We start from the raw sequence: 21,431 nt of genomic DNA, 5'->3' as shown, positions 1-21,431 counted from the left end.
CTGCTTTACCAACAGTATGTTAATCTTTTCCATTGCTGTTTTGTTGGCTGACTGAAGGAAGATATGCAGTGCATTTGAACCAAAGCAGATGTGTGCTTACAACTTAAATGCACAATCATGTTTGTGTTTTTTCTTTCTTTCTTCCATCCTTTGTAATATCATATTAAATATTAAGGCTACAAGTTTATAATCAATGACTAATGACATAAGAAAAGGAAAAAAAACAGTATACAAATATGCTCCAGGTGAGGCTTGAACTCACAACCTCGGCATTGCTCAACAGATACTGTCTTATAAGTACCGCGTGCTGACCAACTGCGCCCCTGGAGCGCTTTGCAACATTGATTGGTTATGCTAGATGTGGATTTTATTCAATGCAATCAGTACAGTCATAAGAATTGAAAAAGAAAATCATTTTTGGTGATGAATGATGAGCAACAAAGGAACATGCATGCCAGATGGCACTTGAATAAGCTGTCCACTGTGATAGAAAAGGTTTAAAAAACAACAACAACAATGTTATCCTAATTAATGTCATATTTTAGCTTCTGTGGTCATTTTTTACAAGCTAAACACTGCAAGACTGTTTTACAGTTGAAGCAAGGATAAAATATCAACTCTAGTGATGAGACACTTGCTGTAATGACTTCCAACTCAGACGGGACTTAAACCCACAACCACTGGCTTAGGAGAACAGTGCCTTATCCATTATGCCAGTGGTGCTTACTGATGTCCTTATTTAAGACTGTTAGGTTTTTAATAGTCAATTATTTATTTTTTAAAAAAAGTGAAGCTGTTTACTGTGTTCTTTGCATTACCAAGTCCAGCAAGAAATGTGCTGGTACTATCCAGAGCTGTAAGTATGGATTATCATGCTATATTGCAGAAAATCAATTTGATGCAACTGCTTTACCAACAGTATGTTAATCTTTTCCATTGCTGTTTTGTTGGCTGACTGAAGGAAGATATGCAGTGCATTTGAACCAAAGCAGATGTGTGCTGACAACTTAAATGCACAATCATGTTTGTGTTTTTTCTTTTTTTCTTTCTTCCATCCTTTGTAATATCATATTAAATATTAAGGTAGCAGTTTATAATCAATGACTAATGACATAAGAAAAGGAAAAAAAACTGTATACAAAAATGCTCCAGGTGAGGCTTGAACACACAACCTTGGCATTGCTCAACAGATACTGTCTTATAAGTTTCACGCGCTGACCAATTGCGCCACTGGAGCTCTTTGCAGCATTAATTGTTTATGCTAGATGTGGATTTTATTCAATACAATCAGTACAGTCATAAGAATTGAAAAAGAAAATCATTTTTGGTGATGAATGATGAGCAACAAAGGAACATGCATGCCAGATGGCACTTGAATAAGCTGTCCACGGTGATAGAAAAGGTTTAAAAAACAACAGCAACAATGTTATCATAATTACTGTCATATTTTAGCTTCTGTGGTCACTTTTTACAAGCTAAACACTGCAAGACTGTTTTACAGTTGAAGCAAGGACAAAATATCAACTCTACTGATGAGACACTTGCTGTAATGATTCCAACTCAGACGGGACTTAAACCCACAACCACTGGCTTAGGAGAACAGTGCCTTATCCATTATGCCAGTGGTGCTCACTGATGTCCTTATTTAAGACTGTTAGGTTTTTAATAGTCAATTATTTATTTTTGAAAAAAAGAGAAGCTGTTTACTGTGTTCTTTGCATTACCAAGTCCAGCAAGAAATGTGCTGGTACTATCCAGAGCTGTCAGTATGGATTATCATGCTATATTGCAGAAAATCAATTTGATGCAACTGCTTTACCAACAGTATGTTATTCTTTTCCATTGCTGTTTTGTTGGCTGACTGAAGGAAGATATGCAGTGCATTTGAACCAAAGCAGATGTGTGCTGACAACTTAAATGCACAATCATGTTTGTGTGTTTTCTTTCTTTCTTCCATCCTTTGTAATATCATATTAAATATTAAGGCTACAAGTTTATAATCAATGACTAATGACATAAGAAAAGGAAAAAAAAACAGTATACAAAGATGCTCAAGGTGAGGCTTGAACTCACAACCTCGGCATTGCTCAACAGATACTGTCTTATAAGTACTGCGTGCTGACCAACTGCGCCACTGGAGCGCTTTGCAACATTGATTGGTTATGCTAGATGTGGATTTTATTCAATACAATCAGTACAGTCATAAGAATTGAAAAAGAAAATCATTTTTGGTGATGAATGATGAGCAACAAAGGAACATGCATGCCAGATGGCACTTGAATAAGCTGTCCACTGTGATAGAAAAGGTTTAAAAAACAACAACAACAATGTTATCCTAATTAATGTCATATTTTAGCTTCTGTGGTCATTTTTTGCAAGCTAAACACTGCAAGACTGTTTTACAGTCGAAGCAAGGATAAAATATAAATTCTAGTGATGAGACACTTGCTGTAATGACTTCCACCCCATATGGAACTTGGACCCCCTGTCTTAGGAGGGCAGTGACTTATCCATTATGCCAGTGGTGCTTACTGATGTTCTTATTTAAGACTGATAGGTTTTTAATAGTCAATTATTTATTTTTGAGGAAAAAGTGAAGCTGTTTACTGTGTTCTTTGCATTACCAAGTCCAGCAAGAAATGTGCTGGTACTATCCAGAGCTGTCAGTATGGATTATCATGCTATATTGCAGAAAATCAATTTGATGCAACTGCTTTACCAACAGTATGTTAATCTTTTCCATTGCTGTTTTGTTGGCTGACTGAAGGAAGATATGCAGTGCATTTGAACCAAAGCAGATGTGTGCTGACAACTTAAATGCACAATCATGTTTGTGTTTTTTCTTTCTTTCTTTCTTCCATCCTTTGTAATATCATATTAAATATTAAGGTAGCAGTTTATAATCAATGACTAATGACATAAAAAAATGAAAAAAAAAATTGTATACAAAGCTGCTCCAAGTGAGGCTTGAACTCACAACATCGGCATTGCTCAACAGATACTGTCTTATAAGTACTGCGTGCTGACCAATTGCGCCACTGGAGCACTTTGCAGCATTAATTGGTTTTGCTAGATGTGGATTTTATTCAAAACAATCAGTACAGTCATAAGAATTGAAAAAGAAAATCATTTTTGGTGATGAATGATGAGCAACAAAGGAACATGCATGCCAGATGGCACTTGAATAAGCTGTCCACTGTGATAGAAAAGGTTTAAAAAACAACAACAACAACAATGTTATCCTAATTAATGTCATATTTTTGCTTCTGTGGGCATTTTTTACAAGCTAAACACTGCAAGACTGTTTTACAGTTGAAGCAAGGATAAAATATCAACTCTAGTGATGAGACACTTGCTGTAATGACTTCCAACTCAGACGGGACTTAAACCCACAACCACTGGCTTAGGAGAACAGTGCCTTATCCATTATGCCAGTGGTGCTTACTGATGTCCTTATTTAAGACTGTTAGGTTTTTAATAGTCAATTATTTATTTTTGAAAAAAAGTGAAGCTGTTTACTGTGTTCTTTGCATTACCAAGTCCAGCAAGAAATGTGCTGGTACTATCCAGAGCTGTAAGTATGGATTATCATGCTATATTGCAGAAAATCAATTTGATGCAACTGCTTTACCAACAGTATGTTAATCTTTTCCATTGCTGTTTTGTTGGCTGACTGAAGGAAGATATGCAGTGCATTTGAACCAAAGCAGATGTGTGCTGACAACTTAAATGCACAATCATGTTTGTGTTTTTTCTTTCTTTCTTCCATCCTTTGTAATATCATATTAAATATTAAGGTAGCAGTTTATAATCAATGACTAATGACATAAGAAAAGGAAAAAAAATAGTATACAAAGATGCTCCAGGTGAGGCTTGAACTCACAACCTTGGCATTGCTCAACAGATACTGTCTTATAAGTACCGCACGCTGACCAATTGCACCACTGGAGCACTTTGCAGCATTAATTGGTTATGCTAGATGTGGATTTTATTCAATACAATCAGTACAGTCATAAGAATTGAAAAAGAAAATCATTTTTGGTGATGAATGATGAGCAACAAAGGAACATGCATGCCAGATGGCACTTGAATAAGCTGTCCACAGTGATAGAAAAGGTTTAAAAAACAACAACAACAATGTTATCATAATTAATGTCATATTTTAGCTACTGTGGTCATTTTTTACAAGCTAAAGACTGCAAGACTGTTTTACAGTTGAAGCAAGGATAAAATATAAACTCTAGTGATGAGACACTTGCTGTAATGACTTCCAACTCAGACGGGACTTAAACCCACAACCACTAGCTTAGGAGTACAGTGCCTTATCCATTATGCCAGTGGTGCTTACTGATGTCCTTATTTAAGACTGATAGGTTTTTAATAGTCAATTATTTATTTTTGAAAAAAGTGAAGCTGTTTACTGTGTTCTTTGCATTACCAAGTCCAGCAAGAAATGTGCTGGTACTATCCAGAGCTGTAAGTATGGATTATCATGCTATATTGCAGAAAATCAATTTGATGCAACTGCTTTACCAACAGTATGTTAATCTTTTCCATTGCTGTTTTGTTGGCTGACTGAAGGAAGATATGCAGTGCATTTGAACCAAAGCAGATGTGTGCTGACAACTTAAATGCACAATCATGTTTGTGTTTTTTCTTTCTTTCTTCCATCCTTTGTAATATCATATTAAATATTAAGGTAGCAGTTTATAATCAATAACTGATGACATAAGAAAAGGAAAAAAAACTGTATACAAAGATGCTCCAGGTGAGGCTTGAACACACAACCTCGGCATTGCTCAACAGATACTGTCTTATAAGTTTCGTGCGCTGACCAATTGCGCCAGTGGAGCTCTTTGCAGCATTAATTGGTTATGCTAGATGTGGATTTTATTCAATACAATCAGTACAGTCATAAGAATTGATAAAGAAAATCATTTTTGGTGATGAATGATGAGCAACAAAGGAACATGCATGCCAGATGGCACTTGAATAAGCTGTCCACGGTGATAGAAAAGGTTTAAAAAACAATAACAACAATGTTATCATAAATAATGTCATATTTTAGCTTCTGTGGTCACTTTTTACAAGCTAACACTGCAAGACTGTTTTACAGTTGAAGCAAGGATAAAATATCAACTCTACTGATGAGACACTTGCTGTAATGACTTCCAACTCAGACGGGACTTAAACCCACAACCACTGGCTTAGGAGAACAGTGCCTTATCCATTATGCCAGTGGTGCTCACTGATGTCCTTATTTAAGACTGTTAGTTTTTTAATAGTCAATTATTTATTTGTGAAAAAAAGTGAAGCTGTTTACTGTGTTTTTTGCATTACCAAGTCCAGCAAGAAATGTGCTGGTACTATCCAGAGCTGTCAGTATGGATTATCATGCTATATTGCAGAAAATCAATTTGATGCAACTGCTTTACCAACAGTATGTTATTCTTTTCCATTGCTGTTTTGTTGGCTGACTGAAGGAAGATATGCAGTGCATTTGAACCAAAGCAGATGTGTGCTGACAACTTAAATGCACAATCATGTTTGTGTGTTTTCTTTCTTTCTTCCATCCTTTGTAATATCATATTAAATATTAAGGCTACAAGTTTATAATCAATGACTAATGACATAAGAAAAGGAAAAAAAAACAGTATACAAAGATGCTCAAGGTGAGGCTTGAACTCACAACCTCGGCATTGCTCAACAGATACTGTCTTATAAGTACCGCGTGCTGACCAACTGCGCCACTGGAGTGCTTTGCGACATTGATTGGTTATGCTAGATGTGGATTTTATTCAATACAATCAGTACAGTCATAAGAATTGAAAAAGAAAATCATTTTTGGTGATGAATGATGAGCAACAAAGGAACATGCATGCCAGATGGCACTTGAATAAGCTGTCCACTGTGATAGAAAAGGTTTAAAAAACAACAACAACAATGTTATCCTAATTAATGTCATATTTTAGCTTCTGTGGTCATTTTTTGCAAGCTAAACACTGCAAGACTGTTTTACAGTCGAAGCAAGGATAAAATATAAATTCTAGTGATGAGACACTTGCTGTAATGACTTCCACCCCATATGGAACTTGGACCCCCTGTCTTAGGAGGGCAGTGACTTATCCATTATGCCAGTGGTGCTTACTGATGTTCTTATTTAAGACTGTTAGGTTTTTAATAGTCAATTATTTATTTTTGAGGAAAAAGTGAAGCTGTTTACTGTGTTCTTTGCATTACCAAGTCCAGCAAGAAATGTGCTGGTACTATCCAGAGCTGTCAGTATGGATTATCATGCTATATTGCAGAAAATCAATTTGATGCAACTGCTTTACCAACAGTATGTTAATCTTTTCCATTGCTGTTTTGTTGGCTGACTGAAGGAAGATATGCAGTGCATTTGAACCAAAGCAGATGTGTGCTGACAACTTAAATGCACAATCATGTTTGTGTTTTTTCTTTCTTTCTTTCTTCCATCCTTTGTAATATCATATTAAATATTAAGGTAGCAGTTTATAATCAATGACTAATGACATAAAAAAATGAAAAAAAAAATTGTATACAAAGCTGCTCTAAGTGAGGCTTGAACTCACAACATCGGCATTGCTCAACAGATACTGTCTTATAAGTACTGCGTGCTGACCAATTGCGCCACTGGAGCACTTTGCAGCATTAATTGGTTTTGCTAGATGTGGATTTTATTCAAAACAATCAGTACAGTCATAAGAATTGAAAAAGAAAATCATTTTTGGTGATGAATGATGAGCAACAAAGGAACATGCATGCCAGATGGCACTTGAATAAGCTGTCCACTGTGATAGAAAAGGTTTAAAAAACAACAACAACAATGTTATCCTAATTAATGTCATATTTTTGCTTCTGTGGGCATTTTTTACAAGCTAAACACTGCAAGACTGTTTTACAGTTGAAGCAAGGATAAAATATCAACTCTAGTGATGAGACACTTGCTGTAATGACTTCCAACTCAGACGGGACTTAAACCCACAACCACTGGCTTAGGAGAACAGTGCCTTATCCATTATGCCAGTGGTGCTTACTGATGTCCTTATTTAAGACTGTTAGGTTTTTAATAGTCAATTATTTATTTTTGAAAAAAAGTGAAGCTGTTTACTGTGTTCTTTGCATTACCAAGTCCAGCAAGAAATGTGCTGGTACTATCCAGAGCTGTAAGTATGGATTATCATGCTATATTGCAGAAAATCAATTTGATGCAACTGCTTTACCAACAGTATGTTAATCTTTTCCATTGCTGTTTTGTTGGCTGACTGAAGGAAGATATGCAGTGCATTTGAACCAAAGCAGATGTGTGCTGACAACTTAAATGCACAATCATGTTTGTGTTTTTTCTTTCTTTCTTCCATCCTTTGTAATATCATATTAAATATTAAGGTAGCAGTTTATAATCAATGACTAATGACATAAGAAAAGGAAAAAAAATAGTATACAAAGATGCTCCAGGTGAGGCTTGAACTCACAACCTTGGCATTGCTCAAAAGATACTGTCTTATAAGTACCGCACGCTGACCAATTGCACCACTGGAGCACTTTGCAGCATTAATTGGTTATGCTAGATGTGGATTTTATTCAATACAATCAGTACAGTCATAAGAATTGAAAAAGAAAATCATTTTTGGTGATGAATGATGAGCAACAAAGGAACATGCATGCCAGATGGCACTTGAATAAGCTGTCCACAGTGATAGAAAAGGTTTAAAAAACAACAACAACAATGTTATCATAATTAATGTCATATTTTAGCTTCTGTGGTCATTTTTTACAAGCTAAAGACTGCAAGACTGTTTTACAGTTGAAGCAAGGATAAAATATAAACTCTAGTGATGAGACACTTGCTGTAATGACTTCCAACTCAGACGGGACTTAAACCCACAACCACTGGCTTAGGAGTACAGTGCCTTATCCATTATGCCAGTGGTGCTTACTGATGTCCTTATTTAAGACTGATAGGTTTTTAATAGTCAATTATTTATTTTTGAAAAAAGTGAAGCTGTTTACTGTGTTCTTTGCATTACCAAGTCCAGCAAGAAATGTGCTGGTACTATCCAGAGCTGTAAGTATGGATTATCATGCTATATTGCAGAAAATCAATTTGATGCAACTGCTTTACCAACAGTATGTTAATCTTTTCCATTGCTGTTTTGTTGGCTGACTGAAGGAAGATATGCAGTGCATTTGAACCAAAGCAGATGTGTGCTGACAACTTAAATGCACAATCATGTTTGTGTTTTTTCTTTCTTTCTTCCATCCTTTGTAATATCATATTAAATATTAAGGTAGCAGTTTATAATCAATGACTAATGACATAAGAAAAGGAAAAAAAACTGTATACAAAGATGCTCCAGGTGAGGCTTGAACACACAACCTCGGCATTGCTCAACAGATACTGTCTTATAAGTTTCGTGCGCTGACCAATTGCGCCAGTGGAGCTCTTTGCAGCATTAATTGGTTATGCTAGATGTGGATTTTATTCAATACAATCAGTACAGTCATAAGAATTGATAAAGAAAATCATTTTTGGTGATGAATGATGAGCAACAAAGGAACATGCATGCCAGATGGCACTTGAATAAGCTGTCCACGGTGATAGAAAAGGTTTAAAAAACAATAACAACAATGTTATCATAAATAATGTCATATTTTAGCTTCTGTGGTCACTTTTTACAAGCTAACACTGCAAGACTGTTTTACAGTTGAAGCAAGGATAAAATATCAACTCTACAGATGAGACACTTGCTGTAATGACTTCCAACTCAGACGGGACTTAAACCCACAACCACTGGCTTAGGAGAACAGTGCCTTATCCATTATGCCAGTGGTGCTCACTGATGTCCTTATTTAAGACTGTTAGTTTTTTAATAGTCAATTATTTATTTGTGAAAAAAAGTGAAGCTGTTTACTGTGTTTTTTGCATTACCAAGTCCAGCAAGAAATGTGCTGGTACTATCCAGAGCTGTCAGTATGGATTATCATGCTATATTGCAGAAAATCAATTTGATGCAACTGCTTTACCAACAGTATGTTATTCTTTTCCATTGCTGTTTTGTTGGCTGACTGAAGGAAGATATGCAGTGCATTTGAACCAAAGCAGATGTGTGCTGACAACTTAAATGCACAATCATGTTTGTGTGTTTTCTTTCTTTCTTCCATCCTTTGTAATATCATATTAAATATTAAGGCTACAAGTTTATAATCAATGACTAATGACATAAGAAAAGGAAAAAAAAACAGTATACAAAGATGCTCAAGGTGAGGCTTGAACTCACAACCTCGGCATTGCTCAACAGATACTGTCTTATAAGTACCGCGTGCTGACCAACTGCGCCACTGGAGTGCTTTGCGACATTGATTGGTTATGCTAGATGTGGATTTTATTCAATACAATCAGTACAGTCATAAGAATTGAAAAAGAAAATCATTTTTGGTGATGAATGATGAGCAACAAAGGAACATGCATGCCAGATGGCACTTGAATAAGCTGTCCACTGTGATAGAAAAGGTTTAAAAAACAACAACAACAATGTTATCCTAATTAATGTCATATTTTAGCTTCTGTGGTCATTTTTTGCAAGCTAAACACTGCAAGACTGTTTTACAGTCGAAGCAAGGATAAAATATAAATTCTAGTGATGAGACACTTGCTGTAATGACTTCCACCCCATATGGAACTTGGACCCCCTGTCTTAGGAGGGCAGTGACTTATCCATTATGCCAGTGGTGCTTACTGATGTTCTTATTTAAGACTGTTAGGTTTTTAATAGTCAATTATTTATTTTTGAGGAAAAAGTGAAGCTGTTTACTGTGTTCTTTGCATTACCAAGTCCAGCAAGAAATGTGCTGGTACTATCCAGAGCTGTCAGTATGGATTATCATGCTATATTGCAGAAAATCAATTTGATGCAACTGCTTTACCAACAGTATGTTAATCTTTTCCATTGCTGTTTTGTTGGCTGACTGAAGGAAGATATGCAGTGCATTTGAACCAAAGCAGATGTGTGCTGACAAGTTAAATGCACAATCGTGTTTGTGTTTTTTCTTTCTTTCTTTCTTCCATCCTTTGTAATATCATATTAAATATTAAGGTAGCAGTTTATAATCAATGACTAATGACATAAAAAAATTAAAAAAAAAATTGTATACAAAGCTGCTCCAAGTGAGGCTTGAACTCACAACATCGGCATTGCTCAACAGATACTGTCTTATAAGTACTGCGTGCTGACCAATTGCGCCACTGGAGCACTTTGCAGCATTAATTGGTTTTGCTAGATGTGGATTTTATTCAAAACAATCAGTACAGTCATAAGAATTGAAAAAGAAAATCATTTTTGGTGATGAATGATGAGCAACAAAGGAACATGCATGCCAGATGGCACTTGAATAAGCTGTCCACTGTGATAGAAAAGGTTTAAAAAACAACAACAACAATGTTATCCTAATTAATGTCATATTTTAGCTTCTGTGGGCATTTTTTACAAGCTAAACACTGCAAGACTGTTTTACAGTTGAAGCAAGGATAAAATATCAACTCTAGTGATGAGACACTTGCTGTAATGACTTCCAACTCAGACGGGACTTAAACCCACAACCACTGGCTTAGGAGAACAGTGCCTTATCCATTATGCCAGTGGTGCTTACTGATGTCCTTATTTAAGACTGTTAGGTTTTTAATAGTCAATTATTTATTTTTGAAAAAAAGTGAAGCTGTTTACTGTGTTCTTTGCATTACCAAGTCCAGCAAGAAATGTGCTGGTACTATCCAGAGCTGTAAGTATGGATTATCATGCTATATTGCAGAAAATCAATTTGATGCAACTGCTTTACCAACAGTATGTTAATCTTTTCCATTGCTGTTTTGTTGGCTGACTGAAGGAAGATATGCAGTGCATTTGAACCAAAGCAGATGTGTGCTGACAACTTAAATGCACAATCATGTTTGTGTTTTTTCTTTCTTTCTTTCTTTCTTCCATCCTTTGTAATATCATATTAAATATTAAGGTAGCAGTTTATAATCAATGACTAATGACATAAGAAAAGGAAAAAAAACTGTATACAAAGAAGCTCCAGGTGAGGCTTGAACACACAACCTCGGCATTGCTCAACAGATTCTGTCTTATAAGTTTCGCGCGCTGACCAATTGCGCCACTGGAGCTCTTTGCAGCATTAATTGGTTATGCTAGATGTGGATTTTATTCAATACAATCAGTACAGTCATAAGAATTGAAAAAGAAAATCATTTTTGGTGATGAATAATGAGCAACAAAGGAACATGCATGCCAGATGGCACTTGAATAAGCTGTCCACGGTGATAGAAAAGGTTTAAAAAACAACAGCAACAATGTTATCATAATTAATGTCATATTTTAGCTTCTGTGGTCACTTTTTACAAGCTAAACACTGCAAGACTGTTTTACAGTTGAAGCAAGGATAAAATATAAACTCTACTGATGAGACACTTGCTGTAATGACTTCCAACTCAGACGGGACTTAAACCCACAACCATTGGCTTAGGAGAACAGTGCCTTATCCATTATGCCAGTGGTGCTCACTGATGTCCTTATTTAAGACTGATATGCTTTTAATAGTCAATTATTTATTTTTGAAAAAAAGTGAAGCTGTTTACTGTGTTCTTTGCATTACCAAGTCCAGCAAGAAATGTGCTGGTACTATCCAGAGCTGTCAGTATGGATTATCATGCTATATTGCAGAAAATCTATTTGATGCAACTGCTTTACCAACAGTATGTTAATCTTTTCCATTGCTGTTTTGTTGGCTGACTGAAGGAAGATATGCAGTGCATTTGAACCAAAGCAGATGTGTGCTGACAACTTAAATGCACAATCATGTTTGTGTTTTTTCTTTCTTTCTTCCATCCTTTGTAATATCATATTAAATATTAAGGTAGCAGTTTATAATCAATGACTAATGACATAAGAAAAGGAAAAAAAATAGTATACAAAGATGCTCCAGGTGAGGCTTGAACTCACAACCTCGGCATTGCTCAACAGATACTGTCTTATAAGTACCGCACGCTGACCAATTGCGCCACTGGAGCACTTTGCAGCATTAGTTGGTTATGCTAGATGTGGATTTTATTCAATACAATCAGTACAGTCATAAGAATTGAAAAAGAAAATCATTTTTGGTGATGAATGATGAGCAACAAAGGAACATGCATGCCAGATGGCACTTGAATAAGCTGTCCACAGTGATAGAAAAGGTTTAAAAAACAACAACAACAATGTTATCATAATTAATGTCATATTTTAGCTACTGTGGTCATTTTTTACAAGCTAAAGACTGCAAGACTGTTTTACAGTTGAAGCAAGGATAAAATATAAACTCTAGTGATGAGACACTTGCTGTAATGACTTCCAACTCAGACGGGACTTAAACCCACAACCACTGGCTTAGGAGTACAGTGCCTTATCCATTATGCCAGTGGTGCTTACTGATGTCCTTATTTAAGACTGATAGGTTTTTAATAGTCAATTATTTATTTTTGAAAAAGTGAAGCTGTTTACTGTGTTCTTTGCATTACCAAGTCCAGCAAGAAATGTGCTGGTACTATCCAGAGCTGTCAGTATGGATTATCATGCTATATTGCAGAAAATCAATTTGATGCAACTGCTTTACCAACAGTATGTTAATCTTTTCCATTGCTGTTTTGTTGGCTGACTGAAGGAAGATATGCAGTGCATTTGAACCAAAGCAGATGTGTGCTGACAACTTAAATGCACAATCATGTTTGTGTTTTTTCTTTCTTTCTTCCATCCTTTGTAATATCATATTAAATATTAAGGTAGCAGTTTATAATCAATGACTAATGACATAAGAAAAGGAAAAAAAAACTGTATACAAAGATGCTCCAGGTGAGGCTTGAACACACAACCTCGGCATTGCTCAACAGATACTGTCTTATAAGTTTCGTGCGCTGACCAATTGCGCCAGTGGAGCTCTTTGCAGCATTAATTGGTTATGCTAGATGTGGATTTTATTCAATACAATCAGTTCAGTCATAAGAATTGAAAAAGAAAATCATTTTTGGTGATGAATGATGAGCAACAAAGGAACATGCATGCCAGATGGCACTTGAATAAGCTGTCCACGGTGATAGAAAAGGTTTAAAAAACAATAACAACAATGTTATCATAAATAATGTCATATTTTAGCTTCTGTGGTCACTTTTTACAAGCTAACACTGCAAGACTGTTTTACAGTTGAAGCAAGGATAAAATATCAACTCTACTGATGAGACACTTGCTGTAATGACTTCCAACTCAGACGGGACTTAAACCCACAACCACTGGCTTAGGAGAACAGTGCCTTATCCATTATGCCAGTGGTGCTTACTGATGTCCTTATTTAAGACTGATAGGTTTTTAATAGTCAATTATTTATTTTTGAAAAAAAGTGAAGCTGTTTACTGTGTTTTTTGCATTACCAAGTCCAGCAAGAAATGTGCTGGTACTATCCAGAGCTGTCAGTATGGATTATCATGCTATATTGCAGAAAATCAATTTGATGCAACTGCTTTACCAACAGTATGTTAATCTTTTCCATTGCTGTTTTGTTGGCTGACTGAAGGAAGATATGCAGTGCATTTGAACCAAAGCAGATGTGTGCTGACAACTTAAATGCACAATCATGTTTGTGTTTTTTCTTTCTTTCTTCCATCCTTTGTAATATCATATTAAATATTAAGGTAGCAGTTTATAATCAATGACTAATGACATAAGAAAAGGAAAAAAAAATAGTATACAAAGATGCTCCAGGTGAGGCTTGACCTCACAACCTTGGCATTGCTCAACAGATACTGTCTTAATAGTTTCGCGCGCTGACCAATTGCGCCACTGGAGCACTTTGCAGCATTAATTGGTTATGCTAGATGTGGATTTTATTCAATACAATCAGTACATTCATAAGAATTGAAAAAGAAAATCATTTTTGGTGATGAATGATGAGCAACAAAGGAACATGCATGCCAGATGGCACTTGAATAAGCTGTCCACGGTGATAGAAAAGGTTTAAAAAACAACAACAACAATGTTATCATAATAAATGTCATATTTTAGCTTCTGTGGTCATTTTTTACAAGCTAAACACTGCAAGACTGTTTTACAGTTGAAGCAAGGATAAAATATCAACTCTAGTGATGAGACACTTGCTGTAATGACTTCCAACTCAGACGGAACTTAAACCCACAACCACTGGCTTAGGAGAACAGTGCCTTATCCATTATGCCAGTGGTGCTTACTGATGTCCTTATTTAAGACTGATATGCTTTTAATAGTCAATTATTTATTTTTGAAAAAAAGTGAAGCTGTTTACTGTGTTCTTTGCATTACCAAGTCCAGCAAGAAATGTGCTGGTACTATCCAGAGCTGTCAGTATGGATTATCATGCTCTATTGCAGAAAATCAATTTGATGCAACTGCTTTGCCAACAGTATGTTAATCTTTTCCATTGCTGTTTTGTTGGCTGACTGAAGGAAGATATGCAGTGCATTTGAACCAAAGCAGATGTGTGCTGACAACTTAAATGCACAATCATGTTTGTGTTTTTTCTTTCTTTCTTCCATCCTTTGTAATATCATATTAAATATTAAGGTAGCAGTTTATAATCAATGACTAATGACATAAGAAAAGGAAAAAAAAATAGTATACAAAGATGCTCCAGGTGAGGCTTGACCACACAACCTTGGCATTGCTCAACAGATACTGTATTATAAGTTTCGCGCGCTGACCAATTGCTCCACTGGAGCACTTTGCAGCATTAATTGGTTATGCTAGATGTGGATTTTATTCAATACAATCAGTACATTCATAAGAATTGAAAAAGAAAATCATTTTTGGTGATGAATGATGAGCAACAAAGGAACATGCATGCCAGATGGCACTTGAATAAGCTGTCCACGGTGATAGAAAAGGTTTAAAAAACAACAACAACAACAACAACAACAATGTTATCATAATAAATGTCATATTTTAGCTTCTGTGGTCATTTTTTACAAGCTAAACACTGCAAGAGTGTTTTACAGTTGAAGCAAGGATAAAATATCAACTCTACTGATGAGACACTTGCTGTAATGACTTCCAACTCAGACGGGACTTAAACCCACAACCACTGGCTTAGGAGAACAGTGCCTTATCCATTATGCCAGTGGTGCTTACTGATGTCCTTATTTAAGACTGATAGGTTTTTAATAGTCAATTATTTATTTTTGAAAAAAAGTGAAGCTGTTTACTGTGATCTTTGCATTACCAAGTCCAGCAAGAAATGTGCTGGTACTATCCAGAGCTGTCAGTATGGATTATCATGCTATATTGCAGAAAATCAATTTGATGCAACTGCTTTACCAACAGTATGTTAATCTTTTCCATTGCTGTTTTCTTGGCTGACTGAAGGAAGATATGCAGTGCATTTGAACCAAAGCAGATGTGTGCTGACAACTTAAATGCACAATCATGTTTGTGTTTTTTCTTTCTTTCTTCTATCCTTTGTAATATCATATTAAATATTAAGGTATCAGTTTATAATCAATGACTAATGACATAAGAAAAGGGGAAAAAAAACAGTATACAAAGATGCTCCAGGTGAGGCTTGACCTCACAACCTTGGCATTGCTCAACAGATACTGTCTTATAAGTTTCGCGCGCTGACCAATTGCGCCACTGGAGCACTTTGCCGCATTAATTGGTTATGCTAGATGTGGATTTTATTCAATACAATCAGTACATTCATAAGAATTGAAAAAGAAAATCATTTATGGTGATGAATGATTAGCAACAAAGGGACATGCATGCCAGATGGCACTTGAATAAGCTGTCCACGGTGATAGAAAAGGTTTAAAAAACAACAACAACAACAACAACAATGTTATCATAATAAATGTCATATTTTAGCTTCTGTGGTCATTTTTTACAAGCTAAACACTGCAAGACTGTTTTACAGTTGAAGCAAGGATAAAATATCAACTCTAGTGATGAGACACTTGCTGTAATGACTTCCAACTCAGACGGGACTTAAACCCACAACCACTGGCTTAGGAGAACAGTGCCTTATCCATTATGCAAGTGGTGCTTACTGATGTCCTTATTTAAGACTGATAGGTTTTTAATAGTCAATAATTTATTTTTGAAAAAAAGTGAAGCTGTTTACTGTGTTCTTTGCATTACCAAGTCCAGCAAGAAATGTGCTGGTACTATCCAGAGCTGTCAGTATGGATTATCATGCTATATTGCAGAAAATCAATTTGATGCAACTGCTTTACCAACAGTATGTTAATCTTTTCCATTGCTGTTTTGTTGGCTGACTGAAGGAAGACATGCAGTGCATTTGAACCAAAGCAGATGTGTGCTGACAACTTAAATGCACAATCATGTTTGTGTTTTTTCTTTCTTTCTTCCATCCTTTGTAATATCATATTAAATATTAAGGTAGCAGTTTATAATCAATGACTAATGACATAAGAAAAGGAAAAAAAAATAGTATACAAAGATGCTCCAGGTAAGGCTTGAACTCACAACCTCAGCATTGCTCAACAGATACTGTATTATAAGTACCACGTGCTGACCAATTGTGCCACTGGAGCACTTTGCAGCATTAATTGGTTATGCTAGATGTGGATTTTATTCAATACAATCAGTACAGTCATAAGAATTGAAAAAGAAAATCATTTTTGGTGATGAATGATGAGCAACAAAGGAACATACATGCCAGATGGCACTTGAATAAGCTGTCCACTGTGATAGAAAAGGTTTAAAAAACAACAACAACAATGTTATCATAATTAATGTCATATTTTAGCTTCTGTGGTCATTTTTTACAAGCTAAACACTGTAAGACTGTTTTACAGTTGAAGCAAGGATAAAATATCAACTCTAATGATGAGACACTTGCTGTAATGACTTCCAACTCAGACGGGACTTAAACCCACAACCACTGGCTTAGGAGAACAGTGCCTTATCCATTATGCCAGTGGTGCTTACTGATGTCCTTATTTAAGACTGATAGGTTTTTAATAGTTAATTATTTATTTTTGAAAAAAAGTGAAGCTGTTTACTGTGTTCTTTGCATTACCAAGTCCAGCAAGAAATGTGCTGGTACTATCCAGAGCTGTCAGTATGGATTATCATGCTATATTGCAGAAAATCAATTTGATGCAACTGCTTTACCAACAGTATGTTAATCTTTTCCATTGCTGTTTTGTTGGCTGACTGAAGGAAGATATGCAGTGCATTTGAACCAAAGCAGATGTGTGCTGACAACTTAAATGCACAATCATGTTTGTGTGTTTTCTTTCTTTCTTCCATCCTTTGTAATATCATATTAAATATTAAGGCTACAAGTTTATAATCAATGACTAATGACATAAGAAAAAAAAAAAACAGTATACAAAGATGCTCCAGGTGAGGCTTGAACTCACAACCTTGGCATTGCTCAACAGATACTGTTTTATAAGTACCGCTTGCTGACCAACTGCGCCACTGGAGCGCTTTGCAGCATTTATTGGTTATGCTAGATGTGGATTTTATTCAATGCAATCAGTACAGTCATAAGAATTGAAAAAGAAAATCATTTTTGGTGATGAATGATGAGCAACAAAGGAACATGCATGCCAGATGGTACTTAAGTAAGCTGTCCACTGTGATAGAAAATGTTTAAAAAAAACAACAACAATGTTATCATAATAAATGTCATATTTTAGCTTCTGTGGTCATTTTTTGCAAGCTAAACACTGCAAGACTGTTTTACAGTCGAAGCAAGGATAAAATATCAATTCTAGTGATGAGACACTTGCTGTAATGACTTCCACCCCATATGGAACTTGGACCCCCTGTCTTAGGAGGGCATTGACTTATCCATTATGCCAGTGGTGCTTACTGATGTTCTTATTTAAGACTGTTAGGTTTTTAATAGTCAATTATTTATTTTTGAGGAAAAAGTGAAGCTGTTTACTGTGTTCTTTGCATTACCAAGTCCAGCAAGAAATGTGCTGGTACTATCCAGAGCTGTCAGTATGGATTATCATGCTATATTGCAGAAAATCAATTTGATGCAACTGCTTTACCAACAGTATGTTAATCTTTTCCATTGCTGTTTTGTTGGCTGACTGAAGGAAGATATGCAGTGCATTTGAACCAAAGCAGATGTGTGCTGACAACTTAAATGCACAATCATGTTTGTGTGTTTTCTTTCTTTCTTCCATCCTTTGTAATATCATATTAAATATTAAGGTAGCAGTTTATAATCAATGACTAATGACATAAAAAAAGGAAAAAAAAATATTATACAAAGCTGCTCCAGGTGAGGCTTGAACTCACAACCTCGGCATTGCTCAACAGATTCTGTATTATAAGTACCGCGCGCTGACCAATTGCGCCACTGGAGCACTTTGCAGGATTAATTGGTTATGCTAGCTGTGAATTTTATTCAATACAATCAGTATAGTCATAAGAATTGAAAAAGAAAATCATTTTTGGTGATGACTGATGAGCAACAAAGGAACATGCATGCCAGATGGCACTTGAATAAGCTGTCCACTGTGATAGAAAAGGTTTAAAAAACAACAACAACAATGTTATCATAATTAATGTCATATTTTAGCTTCTGTGGTCATTTTTTACAAGCTAAACACTGCAAGACTGTTTTACAGTTGAAGCAAGGATAAAATATAAACGCTAGTGATGAGACACTTGCTGTAATGACTTCCAACTCAGACGGGACTTAAACCCACAACCACTGGCTTAGGAGAACAGTGCCTTATTCATTATGCCAGTGGTGCTTACTGATGTCCTTATTTAAGACTGATAGGGTTTTAATAGTCAATTATTTATTTTTGAAAAAAAAAATTGAAGCTGTTTACTGTGTTCTTTGCATTACCAAGTCCAGCAAGAAATGTGCTGGTACTATCCAGAGCTGTCAGTATGGATTATCATGCTATATTGCAGAAAATCAATTTGATGCAACTGCTTTACCAACAGTATGTTATTCTTTTCCATTGCTGTTTTGTTGGCTGACTGAAGGAAGATATGCAGTGCATTTGAATCAAAGCAGATGTGTGCTGACAACTTAAATGCACAATCATGTTTGTGTGTTTTCTTTCTTTCTTCCATCCTTTGTAATATCATATTAAATATTAAGGCTACAAGTTTATAATCAATGACTAATGACATAAGAAAAAAAGAAAAAACAGTATACAAAGATGCTCCAGGTGAGGCTTGAACTCACAACCTTGGCATTGCTCAACAGATACTGTCTTATAAGTACCGCGTGCTGACCAACTGCGCCACTGGAGCGCTTTGCAGCATTGATTAGTTATGCTAGATGTGGATTTTATTCAATGCAATCAGTACAGTCATAAGAATTGAAAAAGAAAATCATTTTTGGTGATGAATGATGAGCAACAAAGGAACATGCATGCCAGATGGCACTTGAATAAGCTGTCCACTGTGATAGAAAAGGTTTAAAAAACAACAACAACAATGTTATCATAATTAATGTCATATTTTAGCTTCTGTGGTCATTTTTTACAAGCTAAACACTGCAGGACTGTTTTACAGTTGAAGCAAGGATAAAATATAAACTCTAGTGATGAGACACTTGCTGTAATGACTTCCAACTCAGACGGGACTTAAACCCACAACCACTGGCTTAGGAGAACAGTGCCTTATTCATTATGCCAGTGGTGCTTACTGATGTCATTATTTAAGACTGATAGGGTTTTAATAGTCAATTATTTATTTTTGAAAAAAAATTGAAGCTGTTTACTGTGTTCTTTGCATTACCAAGTCCAGCAAGAAATGTGCTGGTACTATCCAGAGCTGTCAGTATGGATTATCATGCTATATTGCAGAAAATCAATTTGATGCAACTGCTTTACCAACAGTATGTTATTCTTTTCCATTGCTGTTTTGTTGGCTGACTGAAGGAAGATATGCAGTGCATTTGAATCAAAGCAGATGTGTGCTGACAACTTAAATGCACAATCATGTTTGTGTGTTTTCTTTCTTTCTTCCATCCTTTGTAATATCATATTAAATATTAAGGCTACAAGTTTATAATCAATGACTAATGACATAAGAAAAGGAAAAAAAAACAGTATACAAAGATGCTCCAGGTGAGGCTTGAACTCACAACCTTGGCATTGCTCAACAGATACTGTCTTATAAGTACCGCATGCTGACCAACTGCGCCACTGGAGCGCTTTGCAACGTTGATTGGTTATGCTAGATGTGGATTTTATTCAATGCAATCAGTACAGTCATAAGAATTGAAAAAGAAAATCATTTTTGGTGATGAATGATGAGCAACAAAGGAACATGCATGCCAGATGGTACTTAAATAAGACGTCCACAGTGATAGAAAATGTTTAAAAAAAACAACAACAATGTTATCATAATAAATGTCATATTTTAGCTTCTGTGGTCATTTTTTGCAAGCTAAACACTGCAAGACTGTTTTACAGTCGTAGCAAGGATAAAATATCAATTCTAGTGATGAGACACTTGCTGTAATGACTTCCACCCCATATGGAACTTGGACCCCCTGTCTTAGGAGGGCAGTGACTTATCCATTATGCCAGTGGTGCTTACTGATGTTCTTATTTAAGACTGTTAGGTTTTTAATAGTCAATTATTTATTTTTGAGGAAAAAGTGAAGCTGTTGACTGTGTTCTTTGCATTACCAAGTCCAGCAAGAAATGTGCTAGTACTATCCAGAGCTGTCAGTATGGATTATCATGCTATATTGCAGAAAATCAATTTGATGCAACTGCTTTACCAACAGTATGTTAATCTTTTCCATTGCTGTTTTGTTGGCTGACTGAAGGAAGATATGCAGTGCATTTGAACCAAAGCAGATGTGTGCTGACAACTTAAATGCACAATCATGTTTGTGTTTTTTCTTTCTTTCTTCCATCCTTTGTAATATCATATTAAATATTAAGGTAGCAGTTTATAATCAATGACTAATGACATAAAAAAAGGAAAAAAAAACATTATACAAAGCTGCTCCAAGTGAGGCTTGAACTCACAACCTCGGCATTGCTCAACAGATACTGTCTTATAAGTACCGCGTACTGACCAACTGCGCCACTGGAGCGCTTTGCAGCATTGATTGGTTATGCTAGATGTGGATTTTATTCAATGCAATCAGTACAGTCATAAGAATTGAAAAAGAAAATCATTTTTGGTGATGAATGATGAGCAACAAAGGAACATGCATGCCAGATGGCACTTGAATAAGCTGTCCACTGTGATAGAAAAGGTTTAAAAAACAACAACAACAATGTTATCATAATTAATGTCATATTTTAGCTTCTGTGGTCATTTTTTATAAGCTAAACACTGCAGGACTGTTTTACAGTTGAAGCAAGGATAAAATATAAACTCTAG

At 35.7% G+C, this 21,431-nt stretch overlaps 2 non-coding genes across 2 annotated transcripts; both read right to left on the bottom strand.

Annotated features, from left to right (window-relative positions):
- Positions 1–11,995: 11,995 nt before the first annotated feature.
- On the bottom strand, positions 11,996–12,088 carry TRNAI-UAU (transfer RNA isoleucine (anticodon UAU)). The gene is given in 2 exon segments: positions 11,996–12,031; positions 12,051–12,088. It is a non-coding gene; the product is annotated as a tRNA-Ile (tRNA).
- A 6,246-nt stretch (positions 12,089–18,334) lies between these two features.
- On the bottom strand, positions 18,335–18,427 carry TRNAI-UAU (transfer RNA isoleucine (anticodon UAU)). The gene is given in 2 exon segments: positions 18,335–18,370; positions 18,390–18,427. It is a non-coding gene; the product is annotated as a tRNA-Ile (tRNA).
- Between the last annotated feature and the right edge of the window lie 3,004 nt (positions 18,428–21,431).

Source organism: Pseudophryne corroboree, chromosome 4 (assembly GCF_028390025.1).
Source record: "Pseudophryne corroboree isolate aPseCor3 chromosome 4, aPseCor3.hap2, whole genome shotgun sequence".
Taxonomy (NCBI): domain Eukaryota; kingdom Metazoa; phylum Chordata; class Amphibia; order Anura; family Myobatrachidae; genus Pseudophryne; species Pseudophryne corroboree.
The sequence above is the reverse complement of the archived record's forward strand: the minus strand, read 5'-3'. Positions and strand labels throughout refer to the sequence as shown.